This window comes from Equus przewalskii, chromosome 14 (genome assembly GCF_037783145.1).
Source record: "Equus przewalskii isolate Varuska chromosome 14, EquPr2, whole genome shotgun sequence".
NCBI lineage: Eukaryota > Metazoa > Chordata > Mammalia > Perissodactyla > Equidae > Equus > Equus przewalskii.
Genome location: NC_091844.1, coordinates 89,575,972 through 89,588,959, shown reverse-complemented (window position 1 = coordinate 89,588,959; position 12,988 = coordinate 89,575,972). Strand labels below are relative to the sequence as shown.

Sequence of the window (12,988 nt, the reverse complement as noted above, 5' to 3'; positions counted from 1 at the left end):
TGGCCCCAAAGGGACCTCCTGCAGGAGAACATCACAGCTGAAAATACCTAAAGAAGTAAAAATTCCGGGGAGACGTGGTTCAAGAGACGTTGGGAGGAGGAGGGTTCATTGGGAAGGAAAATAAGTAATCTGAGAGCAGGTCGGGGGTGTGTTCAGACTGTTTCTTGCCGAGAGTGGCTGGGAGGCAGAGAATTCAGGACCAAAGAACCCAGACGGGGGCTGGGACCGTCCTGTCTGTGACTCAGGCCCGACCCGGAGACACGTTCATCCAGGTGCCAGCAGCTCCCTTTACACCGGTTTGTGCTATTGAGAGTCCTCATTCATTTTGCTCTTTACTATTCACGGTCGCTATTATGATCCCATCAGCATGAATGACTCCTACGAGGTGTGATGCGCTCCATGCACAGCACACACACAATTCCCTGTTACAGTGCTGTGCACGTGTCATCACTGACTCTTCCCACCAGGATGTCGTTCCGTAAGCAGACGTCGATGGCGCAGCAGCGGCCTCCCCGCCTTAGCATCAAAGTGCGCACCATCTGCCCACCAGAGCAGCCGGCTTTGAATTTGCCTCCCGGGACTCCGTGGTTTCACAAGGGACCCCAGGGGCATGTGTCCAGAGGGGGCAGAGGGTGTCCTCTGAGCTCCAGAAACTTCTGCCTCTGGTTATTTATCAAATCTCTGCTGGCTCAGATTTGGAGTTTCTTCCCCGAATGCATTCTGAGTCAACCCCCTCCTCTGTGCGTAGCAGCGCATCCTGGGAGCCACGGACAGAGGGAAGCGTTTGGAGCAGGAGCTGGGCCTCACACGGCCGACAGGCGAGCCTTCGGGGCCTACAGCTCGCGGGGTCCCACCAAGTCAACCAGCGTGCGCGGGTCGAGCCAGGGACCAGCAGGCTGCCCAAGTGCCTGTTTCTCTTTCTTGTTTCCCCCTCAACCTGCGGCATTTTGGAGGCGTTATGGGCAAAGTAGGCTTTTGTGAGTGTCTGGGTCCAGGCCATCAGGTTTCACAGTATTTGGAGGTCTCTTCCCTCAAGGATGGGGGGCGTGGGGGGTCTTTCACGTGCACCTGGTAAGGACCACAGCTGTTCTGTCATGAACCCCTTTTCAGGCCTAACACTCCTTGCTGAACTTGAGGGCACTCAGTAATGTTGCCACGTGAATGAATGAACACAGGCCTGCGGGACTGCGACGTGTCTGCTCTCTGGGTCTTTCCCTCCGCGGTCTCTGCTGGAGAGCAGACGCTTAATACTGTGTCTGCGGCCAGAGGGCAGGGCTCTGCATTGGCTGGGCTGACAGTGACATGTAACTATGGAAACCAGGCTCCGGACCACCCACTGGGCAGGCGCACCGCCCCCCCCACCCCCCACCCCCGCAGGAGGGCCTGGGGCGCTGGAGAATGCTGGTCCATGTGGTCCGCAGGTCCCGTGGCTGCCCCTCCTGCCGCCCCCAGGCTGCTGCTTGGCTGTTTCTCTGGGTCCTTGATTGACATGTGCCTTCTCATCCTCAGTGAGGCCGTCCTCAGAACTCAGGAACGCAAGCTCTCAAGCTGCCGAAACTTCTCAAAACTCTCAAGATCTCCTCAAAAGCTCAAGACCTTTGCTGCCCTGCAATTTTTCTTGTATTTTTCCTTTGACAATTTTCTGTCTTCCATTTTCTCTCTTCTCTTTTTCAGAATCTCCTATTAGTTGGTCACTAAACCTCATGAATTCTCTATTTTATGAAAAATATTTTCATCTTCTTTTCTCTTCTCTGTATAATTTAAAGGAGATTTCCTCAACTTTATATTCTAAACTTCAACTGAATTGTTTATTTCACTTATCCAGTTTTTTGTTTCTTGGATTACGAATATAATAAATTATAATACTCTTTCTTTTCTCCTTTTCTGTCTGATGACAAATCATAGTTTTTTAAAAAAATATTTCTTCTCTTTCCAGAAATGTCTGTTTTTTCTGAGCTTTTCTTCCCTTTTTAAGTGTGTTCACTGTGCTTTCTGTTATGTTACTGCATGCTCTCCTTAAGTGGCTGGTGCTCCTTGGCTGTCTGTTCACACTTCCCAAATATTGGTCGTGACAGGCCTGTCTCTTGGATCCGCTCATTTCCAGAGGAGGCCCCCATCTTGTCTGATGGGCTGGGGTGGAGGAGAATGCAGAGTGCAGAGAGCCAGCAGCCACTTTGAGGTCGTGAGGGGGCTGGGCTTGCCATTCCACCCAAAATTCCTGTGTCAGTGCAGCAGCCCACTCTTGTGTTCTAGGTCCCGGTACTGAGCTCCCCTTTCTGCTGGGTGAAGGGGGCCAGGGCTGGGAATGCAGTACCCATTTCCTCTTCCTCAATGATAAACCACGTGTGAGAGGCCCCAGGAGCCTCGCCGGCCAGGTGTGGTCCATAGTATGGACCACAGGGAATGGCCATAGTATTTGGGGGTCTCTCCCCTCAAGGATGGGGGGTTGTAGGGGGTCTTTCCGTGTGGAGTGTCCTTAACGAGGGAGCCGCTCTGCGTCCGGGACAAAAGGAGAGCCTGAGACGGGAGCTCCCCGTGTCAGGCGTGGAGACGGGCCCTGGCACCCCGCGTGCTTCTGTGATGAAGAAGGTGGGTCTCGCCAGCCCCCCGTGCGTTTTCTGCTGCTGACCGCTGAGCCCTGTCCTGACAGACAACACAGAAGCTGCTGCTCCTTTTCTCTCCCCTTTCGCTCGGGGAACTCAGAGCTAAATTTAGTGTCAATCATTGCTGCGGGTTGATTGAGCCCCCCAAAAAGATTCGTGGGCGTCCTCACTCACGGAACCGTGAATAGGCCTTATGCGGAAATCAGGTCAAGATGAAGCCACACTGGATCAGAGTGGCCTAATCTGGTGACTGGCGCCCTCAGAAGAGGAGGAAACACAAACACAGGAGGAGGAGCCACGTGGCGATGGAGGCAGAGACGGGGGACGCGCCCACCAGCCCAGGGACACTGAGGATGCGGCACCAGAAGCTGGGAGAAGCAGGGAGGGGCGTCCCCCCTCGAGCCTTCAGAGGGGGCGCGGCCCTGCCTGGGTCTTGATTTCCGATTCTGGCCTCCAGAACTGGGAGAACAAATCCGTGTTGTCTTACGTCACCCATTCGTGGTCTTTGTCATGGCAGCTCAGGAAACTGACACCATCGTGGTTGTTACTAGTTTGGGTTCCTGGCCCAGACGTTCCCCCATTTCCTATAGGATTTCTGTTGCTTCTGCCATGCGACCATGCTCTTCCGTGGACAGAGATTTACCGCGAGTTTGCTCAAGCTGCAATGACACGTGGGAGGGAAGATGACGGACAATCGAGGAGACCCTGCGGCCGCAGACTCAGGAGGGAGTCCGGGGTGGCCTCCCCACGGGGCTGCAGTGGTGGGAAGGTGGGGACCTGTCTTCACCCGGCTCGCTCCGACGGCCCACTTGTCCTCCCTCGGGGTCCTGCTCCGGAGGAGGCATGGCGGCCGTGTGGCGGGAGTGTGGGTGACCCCAGAGGCGGCTGGGGTGGCCGGCAGACCCGGAGCTCGCGGGTGGGGCCCACAGGATGCCCATGGCTGCAGCTTCAGGAACCGCTCAGACCGTGCGTCCCTGTGGGAGCCGCCCGCATGGCCACTCCAGGTAAGCTCATGTCAACCGAATCAGGCGACGTTATACGACGGCCCCTCTGCCGCAGGGACGGGGCCTCAGCGCCTGTCAGCCTCACGCGTGGCCATGGGGACCATGACCCTGGGCAGGACAGCTCTGGCCTGGGCGTCTGTGGGTGCCGTGGGCTGCCCGCTCGGCTGCATGGGGGTCGGTCCCCCTGAGAGGGGCTGGGCGGATGCAGGGGGAGCGGGGACTCCTCGGGGCTGCAGAACGTGATGGGCAGAGGATCTCAGCTCACTCGTTTGTGTCTTCCTACTTATTTTCCCACCATTTTTGCTGGAACGAGAAGCATCTGCTGCGAAGGAACCTGTTCCTGGGGCTGAAGCCAGAAAAAGGGTTTGCGTTTCACGGTTGAGTGTCGTGGACGCCAGGCCCAGGGTCGGAGAGAAGTCGGTGTCTACACCGCAGATCTGGAGGAATCTGTCCAACGAGGTCAAGGTTCTCGGAGCAGAAGAAGGAGGAGGGAGAGGGAGGAACAAGGAGAGCGGAGACACCGGCGGGTTGAAGGGGAGGCCCCAGGGTCCCCTTGTGTCTCCGCAAGAGGGGGACCCGCAGAAGAGAAAGGGCCACGGGTGCGAGCTCCCCCGCCTCACCCCTCCAGAACAGCACGTCAGGGGGACCCCAGAGGCCCCTCCACCCTGCAGACAGCCCAGAAGCTGAGGAAGCTGGCAGGACACTGGGAGACAAGGGGCTGGCTGGGGGCTGACATCAGACCAGACAGGACAGGAGCCAGGAGCCTCGGGGCTGCCCACTGCCCAGGGAGCAGACAGCAGAGGCGCTGGGCCCCCCGGAGCAAGTCCTTGTCCACGGTGAGCACAGAACAGAAACCAGCTCCATCACAGAAAACAGACTTGTACAATTTATATGTAGTACAGTCACGTTTTAAAAATTGCCACATTGCTGAGAACCATTATTTGCTTACAATCTAGGTGATGTTGTGCTGATCAGAAATGATCAGAGGAGTGAAAAGATCTGGGGTCGGAGCTGCCCCCACTGACCACGAAGCTTCGAAGCCTTTGCACGTGTGTGCACGTGCGTGTGCACGCGTTTTACACCGAGTTTGTAATTCAGATTAGATCACAGACCGGACCTGAAGTCTTTGAAGAGATCAGTTTCCCTCCCTGTTTACTGGAGATAAAAAGGACCTCGTTGTCCGCACGGTTGAGTTTTGGCTTGTCCGTCGGTCTTTCCCGTGGAATTACAACAGGCTCTTTCCTGGGGGAGAGGCGGCGCTGAGGGTTTTGTTTCTCCCGAGACCCCGGCCTGGTGGCCACGACGGCAGCCGTGGGAGGCCGAGCCCAAGGGCGCGCAGGATCCGCCCCCGCCCGTGGAGCGAGGGGCGCGTGCGACGGGCGGTCTCTCGGTGACCAGGGGGCCCTGCGGGAAGCTCAGCCCTGGACGCTGGAGGAGGTGCCCCTGCCGCCTGAGGGAGCGGCTGCCACGCAGGGAGGGGCTGAGGGGCCAGCACCCGAGGGCGACTCTGCCCCCGAGGGCCGCCCGCAGCAAGAAGAAGGGGCCGCAGTCCGCCGACCCCAGGAACTGACTCCTGCCAAGACCCCGAGGGAGCATGGAGGGGCTGCGAGCTCGGGGCGGGACGCGCTGCTCACGCTTGACCTGAACCTTGACCCTAGCGGAGGGCGCCCACCCGTGGGGGCCGAGATGACCAGCGGGCGTTGTCTCAAGCCCCTGCGTCCATGGGACGTTAGAGACCCGGCAGGAGACTCCTCGAAAGCGGTGAAGACGGCGGCACCGCGCCCCCCGCGCCCCCGCGCCCCCGCGTCCGGGCGCTGCTCCTTGGGGCCGAGGCCGCGGACCCTGCATCCCCGCTCTCTGATGCCGCCCCCCCAGCGGAGAGACGAGCTGGAGCCGGCCGTGTGAGGGGCTTCAGGAGGCGACGTGCAGTGACAGGCCCCGGCAGAGGCTGCAGGGGACCCTTGGCTGAGTCGGGCCGGGAAGGCGAACAGAGGGCGGGCTTCCGACTTTTCTCGCGGCCCTTCGGGGTTCGCAGTTTGGGACAGATGTTGGATCTTCAAACATCTTCAAACAGGAAACCACTGAGAATGAAATGGAAGAGGTGGAGCGCAAGGCGCTTTTGGGGGCAGCGGTCAGCACAGGGCGGTGCACAGGGGACCTGTCCCCCGGGGCGTCGGGACCAGGACCCGGGGGAGGCCGGACCCCGAAGGGTGGCGAATGCAAATCCCCAGAGGCTTTCCCTTGTGGCCGCCGGTGCCCAGGGGGCAGCTCGAGGCTGGCGGGCTGGAGGCGGTGAGGACGCAGGAGCTGAGGGCTCGTCGTGGCGCCGGTGGAGGCCTCCTCTCTCCTTCGGGGCGGTGGGTGCCGGTGGACGGACGCGCAACAGGCTGGAGGCCCCCGGGCCCCCAGGCCGGCCGCGCGGAGGCGCAGAGCCAGGTCCTCGGCAGGGTCCCGGCGACCCTCCTTGGGGGGCTGCAGCTCGCACAGGGTGGCTGCTGCCTGCGGCCCCCTCCGGCAACACCCCAGACCTCGGGCCGGAGAAGAGGCCGTGGGCAGACCACAGGGGCACCTTCCCTGTCCCCCGCAGCGGGGCAGCCTGGCCAGACGGCCGAACAGTGTGGACAGCGTGGAAGAGGGCGCGGCCGTTCCCGGGAGTGCCCTCCAAGGAGCCCGCCGAATCCACTCAGCGCAGGGTCCCATCTCCCTCGGCGCGTCTGCTCCTCCTGGAGGGGGCCACCTGGACCCTCGCTCCTCGCTCCTCCTCTCCGGCAGGTCACAGACAGAGCTGGAATCTGGGAGGCCTTTCTTCTCGTGTTAGTGTGAAGTAGGATGCTTCGCATATGCTGCCTTAACAGAAAGTCACCGCCGGGTCTGGAGCGCCCGGGCTCTGCCCCGCGGCTCCCTCCGCGCTCTGGGCTGCAGACCAGGACCGGACTCAGAGAGCCGGACGGCGGAGGAGCGTCCGCGTGGGAGGCCGAGGGTCCGAGTGCTCGCAGCGAGGCCCCAGGGCTCGTCCACGGCTCGGATCGCAGGTGCTGGACGGGCGGTATTTCGCTCCCTGACGCTGTGGAATTTGGGTTTATCATCAGAGAAGGTCTTGAGAGAAGATCAACGCGAACCTCCTTTAGTGTCCTCCGTCTGTGCGGGTGTGGTCTTGGCGACAGGGGCCAAGAGCTCAGCCATGGGAGGGAGCGGAAGGCCTCTCCGTCCCGCTCACTGGCAGACATGGACACGGCTGTGCTCGGCCCAGAGCAGTGGGCGTTCCACGGGGTGAGGACGGCTGGGGTCGAGCAGGTCCGCCCCACTTTGCTTCCCGGTCTAGCCCTGGAGAGCAGCTAGTGAGCTATCCTGCGAGACCAAAATGAAACCTAGGAGACAAGGTAGCTGTCTGCCCCCGTTAATGATAGTTTCTCGGGTACCTGCACTGTGAACGCCTGTCCTAGGTCTTGCAGGTGTACCGAGTGAGTGAGGTGAAGGTGACCCACGGATGGAGAACACTGGACAGTCCCAGCTTTCTCCTTACTGGCATGGGAAGGTGAGTGACTGGTCTTCCTTGAGTTAGTTTTCTCAGCTCTAAAATGGGAACCATACAGATCTCAGGGTCGTGTGGTTGACTTTACACGTTTTTGTAAAAAGGACGGCAGCTCGACATCACAGAGAGGCAGGATGCATAAACGTTTCCTCCTCTTCTTGGGCTCACAAAAACTACGTTTCCCAGCACCCCATGGGTGGGCTATATTTCCCAGCATCCCATGGATGGACTGCATTCCCCAGCATTCCACAGGCGGACTACATTTCCCAGCATTCCAAAGATAGACTACATTTCCCAGCATGCCACAGGTAGACTACATCTCCCAGAATCCCATAGATAGACTACAACTCCCAGCATCCCAAAGGCAGAGTCCATTTCCCAGCAGCCCACAGGAAGACTACCTTTCCCAGCATCCCACGGGTGGACCACATTTTCCAGCATCCCACAGGTAGATTACATTTCCCAGCATCCCACGGCGGACTACACTTCCCAGCGGCCCTTGCTTTAGGTGATACAATGGACTGAGTTCTGCCCACAGGAGTTGGAGGAGGTGTGTGCTCCTCCTTCTCTGCCGTGGATCCTCCACGTTCTTGTTCTCCCTCCGGTTGTGGAATGGAGACAGACTCTTGCAAAATGTGCTGAAGATGGCAGAGTACTTCTGTCCTGTTCCCCAGCCAGTTCTGTTATGTGAGCAAGAAGGCAAGATCTGCTCTGTTGGGGCCAGTGTCGGGTGTGTTTGTTATGGCAGTTAGCCTTTCCTAGCTCTTACATTAAATGAGAAGATTGATCACAAAAATAACTCACCTGGTAAGTATTCAGTATGGTGACTTATTTTCACTACAATTCTCTTGAGAAGAAGCAAGCAAAATAAACATTCTAAAAAAGACTACCTTCTCATTTATGATAGATAGTGGGGGAACTGAAAATAAATAAACCAGATCATATGGTCCAGGTGGAAAAGGTTTAAGAGTGTCTAGGAGGTGATTTTTTTAAAAAATTATTTTGGTTAAGCCCTATGAGAAAAGATAGGACTTCTAAGATTATTTATTTTTCAGGGTTAGAATCGTGACTTTAATTTTGGAGAATCTTCCTAATCTGCCTTGAAGTGGAGTGGGATTGAGGTGATGGCAGAGATGTACGTTCAGCATCCTTACACACAAAGAAGCAGGTTCAACAGGTAAAGAGGCCCCTCCAGCCGCCTCCCCTCCCCTCGCCCTGCAGCTCTCTCCTGCCTCTGCTGGCCCCACGGTGTGCCTGAGTCCTGACATCCCCACCCAGGCTTGCCGAGGGTCTTTGCAAGGAGGTGGAGTTGGGCCAGTCGCCTCCTGAGTCAGTTCAGACCCAGGCAGAACATTCTCGGGTTCCTCTTTCCCTGTCCTTCCGCCTAAGGCCTCTGACCGTGCTCCTGGCATCTCGCGTCTCCAGGCCCTTTCGCACCTGGTGAAGCATTCGTGTCTGATGACATCCAGGTGCTTCAAGCTGCATTTAGTGAACACGGCTGCTCCCTGTTTTAACCACAACTCTGACCAGCCTTTTAAAAACTGTGTTGAGTCAGTGACGCATAAAAGCATTTCTTCAGCGCTGATATGTGCAGGCATGAGCGAGGTGCAGTGGACATGCGGGAACTAAGAAATGGTCCCCATGCATACACACAGGTAGTCACAACAGAGCACGACAGACCCTGCAGTCACTCAGTGGTGGGGCGCAAAGGGACAGACCTCGCTTCCTGGAGAGAGAAGTCAGGGGCGGTTTCAATAAGTTGATAAAAAGGATCAGAGTCGAGAAGAGGCACAGAGGAGAGGGGCCCTGGGTTGGAGCATCAGGCTGCCTGGGGTGGAACCCTGGCTCACTGACAAACCGTACAACCTTGAGCAGTTACTTCACTTCTCTTTGCCTCAATTCCTAATCTTTGAAAAGGATGATTAGGGTACCTATTTCCCTGGGTTGTTATGAAGATTAACAGGGTTAATATACAAAGGTGTTTGGTGCACACCAAATGCTAAATAGCATTAAGCAACATTATTTAGAAGGACCGGAAGGCATTTACGGGGCAGATGGGGAGGTGGAGAAAAGGGTTTTCTAGGTAACGGGAAGACAGAGGCGTCAAACACTAGGCTGTGTGTGGGGTCCTGGCAGCTCAGAGAGGCTAGGTGAGGCGGTGGAGGTGGGTAGGGGAGCAAGGGCACAGGGCCAGGTCAAGGAGACCTGTGGGTGCACGTTAGGAATCTGGATGTGGTTTCCCAGCCAGTCACCTCCTCCCAGCTTCTCTGCCCTTCCCTACCCATCCTGCACCCTGCTCTCATCATCCTCTGGACCAGCCACGCCTCATGTCACCTCTGTGCCTGCATTCCCCCGGGGCTGCGTCAGAGCTGCAGGTCTGTTTCCCTTCTCTGCGCCCTGACGGCTGAGTGCTGCGGGAGACAAAGACGACGCCTCCCCCGAGGGTCACGGGTAATGGGTCAGGGTTTCCTGGGAGCCTCGGCATCCCCATTACTCATCTCGCTCAGCTCATGGCCTTTCACTCGCTCCTCAGCAGGGCATTCCCGCCCTCCCCAAGGCGCCTGCCTGAGGTGCCCGCTCACTCGTGGCTGCGTCCTCTGGGGAAGCCCCGTGTGCACAGCATTTCCTCACTGACATCCTCACTCATCTTTCCTGACCTTCTAGTGCTTGGTCTTCTCACCTCCTCTAAGATCTGGCCCCGTCAAGTCCCGAGCCCGCGCTGTGTCATTAATTTCCTTCCATCTCCGGTTTCTTCCCTTCAGATGAATAACATGCCCAGTCTCTCTCTTCCTGTGACACCCTCCTTGCTCCCAAGCCCTTACGGTCACTCTGAGTGCTGTTTGCTTGTCTCCTCTATGGTTCTCTGGTGTCACAACCTCCTGTCACCACTTGACCCCTTTCCTTAGCCCTCTGGCCCATCTCCGTCTTGCTTTGGCATCGGGCGCCTTCTCTGACCTCTCCCTGAGGTGACTGCCATGTTCCTGACGTCTCCGCCCTCCTAAACTTGGAGTCCAGTAATCCCCGGGTCTCTCTCTCTCTGCCACCCCATCCTGTGGCCACCTTCTCCTCTCCCAGATGCCTGGGCCCTCGAAACACTGCCTGTCGCACGCCCGTCTCTGTCATGGCCTCACTCTGGTCCGCCTGTCCGCCTATGCTGGGGTTGCCCACGCTTCCTTGCTGCCGCTCTTCTCATTCTGCTCCTGGTCCCTGGGTGGCTGTGGGGCCGGTCCTGACCCAGACCCTGCTCATTCTTACAGTGCTCTCTCCAGAGCGCTGTCCTGACTTCCAGCTGCCTGCAGACATTTCTGCTTCAAAATCTCACAAAACCTGAAGCCTATGTATTTCAAATGAAATAATTGTCTTTCCCCCACTGCTGTGGACTGAACGTGTCCCACAGATGCCTGTGCTGAAGCTCTAACCCCCAGTGTGGCTGGTTTTGGAGAAGGGGCCTCTGAGGAAGTGAGTACGATTAAGTGAGGCCGTGAGGGTGGGGCCTCGCTCCAGCAGGATTAACTCATAGGAGTATAAGAAGAGACACTGGAGAGCTGTTTCTCTCTCTGCCAGCTGACGACGCTGGGAAGGTGGCCGTCTCCGAGCCAGGAAGATGGAGCTTCCCACTGACTAGATTTGCCGGAACCTCGATACTGGATTTCCATTCTCCAGAACCGTGAGAAAGTGAATTTCTGTTGCTTAGCCCACCCCGTCTATTGCATGTTGTTGTGGCGGCCTGAACAGTTCAATGTGCCCATTTTTGTGTAAATGTACCTCTTTTCCCATGTTCTTGACTCACAGCATCACCGTCCTTGCAGTTGCTCCCCTGCTTGGCTCCCTGTCCCCTGCAGCCTTCACCCACTGGCCCTGCTGGTTTTACTCCTGAACGTTTCTCTAACCTTCCGTCTTTGCTACCATGGCACGGACCCAGCACCCGTCCTCTTGCATTTGGGTCCCTAGGGGCTGCTCACCCGTCTCCCTGTGCCGTCAAACCCTCCGCAGCTGCCAGGATGGGGCGTGTGAAACACAGACTCGGCGTTCCATTTAAAGCCCCCTCATACACCGCCCTTCCCCAGGGCGAAGGGCATCTCTTTCTTCAAAATGCAGCCCAAGTCTCCTCCCGGTAGAGCCTGTCTGTCTAGCCTGGTCTGCCCTGGACCCTGCCCCTCTCTTCCTGACCCCATCCTCTGCTGCGTGGTGGCTTCTATCTATGCACAGCCTCCTCCCGCCCAGAGTCTTCCTCTTCTCTTAAGGGCAGAGAAGTGGTACCCAACTCTGTCAACCAGAGCCTGACGTGGTGATCAGGGATGCCGTTGAAGGCGTCTCCATCACTGTTAGCTGAACGAAATGAGTGACTGATGCAGCTCCAGGGACTCAGGAGAGAGGGTTGGGTGCGGGTTGAGGTTTCCTTGGGAATGTACCTAACAGGTCTCAGTTTCCTAAGATGCCTGTCTGATTTCTCTGAGTCGAAGACCTGTCTTTCCCACCGTGTCCTCTTCCTTGATTTGAGCATTCATCCCATTTGATCTGCCCTATGTGTGGGGTCTTGGTGTAAACATTTGTCCTCAATGTGAGGTCCTGGGCTTGGGGAGGGCGAGTGCTGTGTTTTCTCACCATCCCACAGTGGCTGTCCTGAGCCAAACGTAGAATGGAGGGGACAGGCTGCACGCCCCACGCACCGGCCGTGTTGGCCTCCCGGCTGGACTGAGCATTGTCCTCAGTTTGTATGAGCTGGAACTGAGGAGCGTGCTCCTGACCTGTGTCATCTGGCCTTCAGCTCCTCATATATAAAATCGGCATTTTCCACAATGCCTTCTAATTGCTGTACAGAATTACCTGACTCCTCCCCTCTGGGCATTTGGGTCGCCTCTGGTCATGGGCCTCATTTGGGGGAGGGTCGGCCTGAGAGTCTCGACTTAGTTCCTCCTGTGATTTATCCCGCGTCCATCCTAACGGTGACGAGACCACTCAACCACACAGGCCTGGGAGCCTGGCGTGGGCCCTGGTGCGCGGAGGGTCCCCCTGGCCTGCTGCTGAGCCCTGTGGGGCCCCGCGCTCACAGCTGCCTTCACAAGCGATGGGGATGAGCCCGGCGGGAAGACCCTGTCACCCTCAAACGCTCGAGAAACAGCAGAAATGGATTCGCCCTGGGGGGCAGATGTTTTTAAAATGTGCTGTCTATAATTAGAAAAGAAAAGGAATTCAGTTTTTTTTTTTTATCACTGGGTGTCAGGAGCACGTCTCAGTAGAAACGTTTGCCTTAGTTATATGAGGACGCATCTGGTTTTGAAAGACTCGCTTTTCACGTTGAACACTGCTTGTCTAGAAAGATGGGCCTGTCCTAAAGGTAAGACAGAACATTCTCCACGTGCTGCCCGTCAGCTCTGCTCAGGAAACGGGCCGGGAGGAGATCCCCTCACCCTGCCTCTCCCCTGTTGACAGACTCCCTGTGAAATGATGGAAACGATTTCACGACAAATGGGGCCTCGGGGTGCCCAGAGCTCCTGTCGACTCTGAACGTCCTTGTCCCGGAATATCCGGGGTGACCTGTGCGAGAGGAAAGTGGTGTGGGCGTGCTCCGGGGGCCCCGGGAGCCACGGTGTGCGTTCCTGCCTCATCTGCTGTTTACTGCTGCTTTGTTATCTGCTGACACTGTCAGAAGGTGATCCTCTGTCATCTAATGAGTTGTCACAACTTGGGGAAAAAAGAGAATAAAACAGGAAATTTCTGTTTCAGTCTCATCTTTCCTTCCGATTCTAAAAGCCTCTTTGTGTTCACAGCACGTGGGGGTTCGAGGAGCCCTGCATCTCGGCGCCACCCGTGTCCTTGGGACGCTCCTCCTGACCAGGGCCCTAAGG

The 12,988-nt window shown here is 57.2% G+C and overlaps 1 protein-coding gene and 1 long non-coding RNA gene across 52 annotated transcripts in view; one reads left to right on the top strand and one right to left on the bottom strand.

Moving 5' to 3' along the window:
• The window catches only part of MYT1L (myelin transcription factor 1 like), a 448,087-nt gene that overhangs the window by 19,427 nt on the left and 415,672 nt on the right, over positions 1-12,988 (bottom strand). The window lies entirely within an intron of this gene.
• LOC103558894 (uncharacterized) lies at positions 7,634-12,865 on the top strand. 2 transcript variants are annotated; one of them, XR_011525845.1, is made up of 5 exons: positions 7,634-7,946; positions 8,195-8,316; positions 10,704-10,806; positions 12,364-12,477; positions 12,573-12,865. It is a non-coding gene; the product is annotated as an uncharacterized lncRNA (long non-coding RNA). The 2 variants fall into 2 exon arrangements; XR_546860.2 differs by having other exon boundaries at positions 10,704-10,814.